The sequence below is a fragment of the Urocitellus parryii genome, chromosome 5 (assembly GCF_045843805.1).
Source record: "Urocitellus parryii isolate mUroPar1 chromosome 5, mUroPar1.hap1, whole genome shotgun sequence".
Classification (NCBI taxonomy): Eukaryota; Metazoa; Chordata; class Mammalia; order Rodentia; family Sciuridae; genus Urocitellus; species Urocitellus parryii.
Window position 1 is genome coordinate 869,113 of NC_135535.1, and position 7,592 is coordinate 876,704.

Consider the following 7,592-nt stretch of genomic DNA (forward strand, 5'->3'; position numbering starts at 1 on the left):
GCGCGGCGATCTGACGGGACTAGCTTGCCGTAGTGGCGTCGCGGAGGCGCACGGCGTGCAGCGGCTCCCTGCCGCGCGCTTGCTCGCTCCGCGCACGCGCAGCTCGCGAGCGGGCGGTGGCAGCGCATCTCGGGAGGGGCCGCGGGAGCCAATAAGAATTGGGGTTTTGAAAGGACACCGGGACCCCAGCCAGTGGCGGCGGGGGGCGGGGCTTTCCGGCTCCGCCTACAGGCGGCACCGAGGAAGGTCACCCGCCTGGCCGCTGAGACACGCGTCCCCCCCCCCCCCCGCTGGGCCCCGCGTGGGTGTCCCGAGAGCGAGTAGGGCAGTGGGTACCGGGCCCCGCTGATAAGAGAAGTCCTCGAAGAGCCCCCGCGGTACCCCAGGCCTTGTGTGACTTACACTGTGCGTGTATGTCACTGGCGCCTTGCGCACCCCAGTTCGCGTTTTACCCGGTATGGGGAGAACCCCCCTGCTGCCGCTCCGCGGCGACCCAGTCCCCGCCTTGCCCAGGGCGCCACCTCTTCTCGCCGTTTCAGACCTCACCACCATGGCCCCAGGCCCTCCAGAACATGCCTGCCCTCCTTTGCCCTGCCAACCTGTGCCTGGAGGGCTCTCATTTTGCCCCCATCTTCTTGGCATCGCCCTGGCGGCTGTTCTCCTGGACCAGGGGGTCCTCCCCGCCTGCAGCGGTGGCTGTGCTCGGGCCCTGGTCCACATGATCCTGGTCGGGACCTGAGCCTACCCATTCCCTTTTCTGTTTCTTGTCCAGACCCCAGACTCTCCAGGGTTGATATAATCCTACAGGTTGCTGCTCTCTGTCCAGTCCAGAGTCACTGACCTAGGAGCAACTCAGGACTCTGGGTGTGAGTGGCCATCTGCCAGCTCCCCCTGGCCCCAAGAGTGAGTTAAGGGCTGTGGGACCAAAGGGACCCTTGTCAGGTGCTCCCAGTAAGTGTCCAGGCAGGGATCCAAGCATGGTGGGGCTGTTCCTAGCCCCCTGGTGTGACCCTGCACACACCTATCTTGGGCTTCCCTCAGCACCTCCAGCTGCCCAAGCCTGGCTGCCATCCTTCACCAGCACTGGCACTTTCCTTCCACTGATGCCAGTGACCCCGACCCCAGCCTTTCTCAGGGTCCTGTAGCCTTCCGCTAGCAGAGGGCCAGCTCAAGACCCTCTGTGACTCAGAAGCCCCTGTGTAGCTCTCACCCCATCTGCCCAGAGCTGGGGACCCAGCCTTGCTGGTCTCTTCCTGCTCTTGGGGCCTGTGGTCCTCCCTCCTTTCCCTAGGAGCTCTGACTGGCCTTTTTCTGTAGTGTGGCCCATGAGGGCAGGGCCAGGGCTGGCCATTTAAACCATGGCCTCCCATGCCAGCCAGCACAGGGCCCCCCCACAGCGTTAAGTCCCAGGTAGGGTGCCCAAGCCCATCTCTCTGCAGACTGCCCAATACCTGCAAGGCAGGAGGGGCTGTGCCCACTGCGGGTCCTTAGAGAGGACAGGCTGAGGCTCCCTCCCCTATGACAGGACAGCAGGCTATCCTGGACCTTGACCTTCAGACCTGGGAGGGTGGGAGTGCTGGAGAACAGTCTGGGATCCGGCTGGTGGCCACAGCAGATCCTGATGGAGGGGTCAGCACCTGGGAGGAGCTGCGTCCCTGGTCCCTTCACAGTGGACCACTATCCACTGTGTGAGTCTCCAGGCCAGTGCCCCCACCCCATCCTAGCTGTGACCCAGGCTGGTCTCTGAGAGTCAGCTTGGGGAGACCAGAATCTGGGGTGATGTTAGAGTTTAGATGTGAGGCGTCCCCCAGAAGCTCCTGTGTGAGACAGTGCAAAAGAGTTTAGAAGACAATTGGTGGGTGACCAGGACCTTTCCCCAGTTAGCCTCCATCCTCTGCCGAGGATCACCTGGGAGTAACCCTGGGGAGGTAGGGTGTGGCTGGGACGTGCCCTTGGGGTGTGGTCCCAGGTCAGGGGAGCGCACCCTCTCCCCCCACCGCTCTCCTTCCCTCCCTTTCTCTCTCTCTTTCTACCCCCCCCCCCGTCCGCCCCCACCCCTCTCTGCTTCTTGGTGGCTGTGTCCTGAGCTTCCTTCCTACCCGACTCTTGTGCCATGATGGAGGGATCTGCCATCTGTGGACTGAGACCTCTGAACCTGTGCCAATAGACTTTTTTTTCCTCTGAAATTGTTCTTGTCAGGTCTTTTGGTCACAGCAGAAAAAAAAAAAAATCTGACTGAAACAGGAAGGTAACCTCCCCTGTGAACGCTCCAGGTCTCCCCAAACTAACAGGGCAGCGTGGGCCCAGCTGCCCACTGCCCCTTCTTCCCTTCACTTAAAAGGTGGGCCTCCTGCACAGCACCTCTGGTGCAAGACTCCAGAGGGCTCTAGGAGTGGGGAGGGGTCTTGCAGCCTGGTCCCAGAGGGTCCCAGCCTGGTCCTGGAGGCAAACAGAAGGCAGCCTTTCCTGGGGTGGTGGCTCCCCTAGCCCTTCATCTCTCCCAGCAGAGGTGTGTGCTGTGGGTCCACTGTTTCACACGCCTGTGTGGGGTGTGGCCTCATCTGGACTCAGAATGGACCCTCGTCCCCACCTGCCAGGGGCTGCCCATCCAACATCAGGCCTCCTTCCTACTCCATTTCTGGTCTAAGGAGTGGGCTGTGGGGGACCTCGTGGTTTTGCCTGTGTGGCCATCGAAGACACCATGACTGGGGCAGAGCACTGGGGACCCCTGTGTCTGGCCCGGCCCCTACTCAGGGCTGGGCATGGTCTGTTCCACTTCTCAGCTTGGCAAACAGAGGCTCTGCCTTCTTGTTCAGGGAGCCAGGCTCAGTCTCAGAGGTGTGTGGGTGGGCTTTTACCCTGGACTTGGCCCCTGGGGGATGACCTAGGTCACGCCTGCCCCTGAGGTCCCTCCTGGCCAAGGCCCACACAGAGCCAAGTACCAGTCCCCACCTGTGTTTTCCTGGTCCCTGGAAGGCCTATCCAGTGGTCCTTAAAAATAGCTCTGGGCCCATGAGCAGGTGTGGCCCCCGGGCACAGAGCTGGGGCTCTCCAACAGGCAGAGAGGCCAGCAGGGCCCGTGCTGCACGGGAGCCCCATTGGACGTCCTGCTGAGAGGGGCAGCCTCACAGAGAACCTGGGGCCTCCACCTGCCTGTCCCCAAAGCAAGCATTTCCGCAGAAGGGGGCTTGAGGAGCAGGGCAGATGCTGCCTCTGGGGACCCTGCTGCACCCCAGCTCACGGCATCCTTGCCTTGCAGTGGTGTGGACACCATGCACAGTCAGTCCCACAGGTCACCCTGTCCTGCTGTTGCTGTGGTGACAGGAGCCAGGTTGGCCTCCCTGGATTGGGGAAGAAGGGAGGGTGGGATGGAGGGCAGCCCCAGATCCTCTTAGTCTCTCTCTCTTTCTTTTATTTTTTTAGAGAGAGAGAATTTTAATATTTATTTTTTAGTTTTCGGTGGACACAACATCTTTGTATGTGGTGCTGAGGATCGGACCTGAGCTGTACGCATGCCAGGCGAGCGCGCCACCGCTTGAGCCACACCCCCAGCCCCAGTCTCTCTCTCTCTCTCTCTCACACACACACACACACACACACACACGTGCGTGCACACACGTCCCCACTCACACACACAGGTACTCTTGCTCAAGACAACTTGGGAACACACAGAGTTCACGCTCGGCTGGGCGTCACAGAGGGGACCGTGGGGTGAGTACACTCTCCCAGCTACCCTTCTCTGTCCTGTGTCCTTTAGACATTGTGGGCCCTCTTCCCCCTTCCCTGGGGTCTGTCCACCCCAGTCCCCCGCCAGTGACGGGGTCTCCTTAATCTGTGTCCAGCTGCCCCTGGACGGACCACAGGCTACCCCACACTGTCATGGCCATCTTTGACATCTCTCCACTGGGTCTGTGTCCAGTTTCTCACTGCCCCTCCCCCACCAAGGCCTGTGGCTGTGTCACCCCTCACGCCTCCTTCCCCAGGGCCCCCTTTGTTCTCTTCCAGCCTGGTTTGGGCTCCAGTATGTGCCCCCTCAGCTATCAGGGTCAGTCCCAGTGACAGTCAGGCAGAGTAGGACACCAAGCACCCTGACCTGGGTTTCCCTGGCAGGATTCCTGGCCTGGCCTGGGCTGATTCCTCCACAGCCCTCCAGGCCCAGTTGGCACTGGTTCCACACCTTGGCCCCTGGTGCTCCAGGCTGGGCACTGTGTAGTCTAACCCCTCCTGAGCGTGGCCCTGACCAGCTGGGTCAGCACCATGCAGGCCCACTGCACACCCTGTGCGGGCACCCAGGGTGGCTGCCGGGTGACGTGACTGGGAGTGGTACTCTCAGGACACAGAGGGAACAGGTGGCACCCTTTCCCCTCCTGCCTCCACACTCCTTGGCACAGCCGCTCACCCGGCGTGGAGAAGAGCTGGAGAGGCTGGTCGGGTTTTGCAACAGTTCCCAGAGGCATGGGAGTGCTGGGAGAGGGCTCAGTAGGCACTGGGAAGGCAGCCTGCGTGAACTCTGGCCCAGCTGTGGCCCTTCTTCCAGCCCGTGCCAGAGGCTGCTGTGCCACCTCCCTGCCCAGCTGAGGCCACGTAGGGTTGGAAGCTGTTGCTCCCTGGGTGTTACCCTGCTGCCATTGAGCGGTGCTCACCCCAAGCCACCCTTTAGCCTGAGCCTGTATGTGTGGATGGCCACCTGTCCTCACCTGATCCTGCCAAGCAGGGTGCCATGGAATATCCAGGCTCAAACAGGGTCCCTGACAGCCGAGTGGGCAAGGTGACCCAGCTGGACTCAGCAGCCCGGAGAGCTGCAGCCAAGCTGGGGCAGCTTGAACCGGGACTGCAAGGGCCCTGTGGCAGCAGACCTGAACTGGGCATGGGGTGGGGCAGGTGCTTCTCCATCAAGCACTGTGGCCTCTGGTTAGGGCCAGGCTACCTGCAGCTTTGGGCTGGACCACATTGGGCCACCTGGGTCAGCACCTCCTGCGGTGCCTTCCCTGGCTCACCTTTGGGGAACATCCCCTGATCCCAGCATGGGGATGGGTTCCCTCTGCCCAGGCCCTACTCATGACCCAGCTAAGGCCTCGACCTGCCACGGACCTGGCCTCGAAGGGCAGCTCGTCCCCAGCCCCTCCCATCCTTCATCTCCCTGTCTGCAGAATGGGGCCTGGGCAAGCCTGTGGCTGACAGGCACTTCCACCGCACACAATAGGTGCCTCATAGGTGTGGCTAAGGAGGATGTAGCTGTCACTGCAGGCACAGACCCCAGAACTTCATCAATAGAGTCCTGTGGCTTCCTAGGACAAGTTGGCCTCAGGGCCCAACATGCCCCAGTCACCTCTAGGGGAGATGCTCAAGGCCAGGGAGCTACGACTGGTGGGAGCCAGGGTAATTCCTCCTACTTGTTCTACAGGGTCCACAGGGGCTGAGCTGCAGGGTGCCTCTGCTGACACACCCTGACCCCTGGAGTGGCTGAGACTCCAGGTGCCACAGCAGCAAATCCCCAGGGATCCAGAAGGGTTTGCATGTGGCCCCAGGGGAGCTCAGAGCCTGCAGGCCCAAGTAGGCAGGAGCATAGCTCCCCTCACTGGGGGGGGGGGGCTCCTGGGAGGGGAAACCTAGCTTTCCTGAGTCTCCAAGTTTGGGTAGAAGAGGGGGCAGGTGGGGGCAAAGAACTTCACAGAGGCCCAGCACCTGGCTAGGGCTGGCTGGGGCCATAACTGGCCAAGGGTTGGGATCAGGGCTGTGCAGTTTGGAGCCAATCAGGTGGTTTCCCAGGGGGGTAGGGGCTCATGACCTGAGTCCTAGCGGCTTCCGGAACCCTGAGCCTGGAACTTGCAGCAGCAGTGATGAGAAGTTCTGAAGCTGCTGTGGATGGTCCTAGGACTGGCCCCAGGTGCTGCCTGGACCACAGCAGGTCACAAAGGAACCCCTCTCTTGGTGAACCCCAGGAATCACGGCCTCAGCAAACATTCCCCCAAATGTGGGCTTGGACGTGATTATGACCTTGGATGTGCACGTTTGGTGAGCACTTTGCTGCATACCTGCCTGGGCTGCCCATGTCAGCCCCGGGGGGCACTGTTGTCACACCCCCTTGTGCATGTGGTCAGAGACAGCAGTGACCTTGGCAGGAGGAGGAACTTCAGAAGCAGGATGAGACGATGTCTGGCAGCTGGCCCTGCCGTGCACTCAGAGAGGAGTGCTGCTGCCAGAGCATGAACTCTGCCCAAGAACAGGTCAGGCCTGGACAGAGCAAGACAGATAGCAGCTTCAGATGAGGCCCAGCGGGCCCCTCCCTGCCAGCCCACACAGTCTGGGGCTTGCAAGCCTGTGGGTCTCCATCTTTAATGGCTCAGAAATAGGCCGGAGCATGGTGGGGGCAGCCAGTGGTTCTCAGCAAAAACAGGTCTGACCCAGAGTTCTGCTGGAGGAGCACTAGAATAGTGTGTTTTCCCAGAGCTCAGCACCTAGGGGGCACCTGATGCAGGAGGCCCCCTCACCAGGCCCCTCTCTTCTCAGGCCTGCGGGCAGGGACTGGATCCTGCAGCCACAGCCTGGAGCCAGGTCAGGCTGGGGCAGGTCCTGTGGAGGCCAGAAAGCTGATGCTGCCTTCAGGCTGTGCTGTGTTGTTCCCCAGGGAGCCTCCAGCCCCACCTCTGCCAGATGGACCCAGATCTGGCTCCTGGGAGGGGCTCCCGGCAGGCAGTTAGTGGCACCAGGAGCACCTGGGTCCCAGATGCAGCAGCGCATCAGGGGCTGGGGGAAAGAGGAGGCTTGCAGCCAGGGTGCCCGCTCTGGGGCCAGCTGGACGATGTACACACGGCCCAGTGCTCACCTGGGAACAGTTGTGGACACAGGTGCATGGTTCCCTGGGCCCTGGTCCGGACTGAGCAGCCACCAGAGTGCTTGGGATGTCCTCCACACCAGACTGGGTGTCCCAGCTGCTAGCCTGAGAGTACCAAGCACAGCACCTCTCCAGGACACTCCTGGCAGCACAGTTGGCTGGGGTCTGGATACCCAGAGCCCACAGGGTGTGTGGGGTGAGCTGACCAAGACCTGGAGGCACCCCTCAGAGGCTGGCCTCCCTTCTGGGCTGGCCTGGAGGCCTCTCCGCCCACCCCAGGATGAAGAGCAGAGCTGTGGCAGCCTCCCCACGAAGGGCTCCCTCTGGGGATGTCAGTCAGGGCCCTGCCAAGCTCAGCGGGCAGTTCTTCCTGGCCCTGTCCTGCTTCCCTTGAGCCCCCATGGATCTGTGCGTCCCTGTGCTCTGCCAGAGGCTAAAGGAGGCGGGGCGGGGCTGCCAGAGCTCTGGACTCCTGCTGCCCCAGGAGTGTAGGCTGAAGTCTGCCTTGGGGAGTGCTCAGAGGGGTCCACTGAGGCCTAGGGAGGGAACCTGCCCCAGCCCCATCTCTGACCAAGACTCTGCCAGCCCACTCTGGTCCAGGGTCATGAGGTAGGTCCGGGCAGGGCCTTCAGTTCAGAAGTGGCTGGACTGTGTTCCACCCGCAGGGCCACTTCCCTGTTCTTAGGAAGTGGAGGGGGTGGGCGGAGGAGCCTCCAGGCCAGCCCAGAAGGGAAGCCAGCCTCTGCTGAGGGGTGCC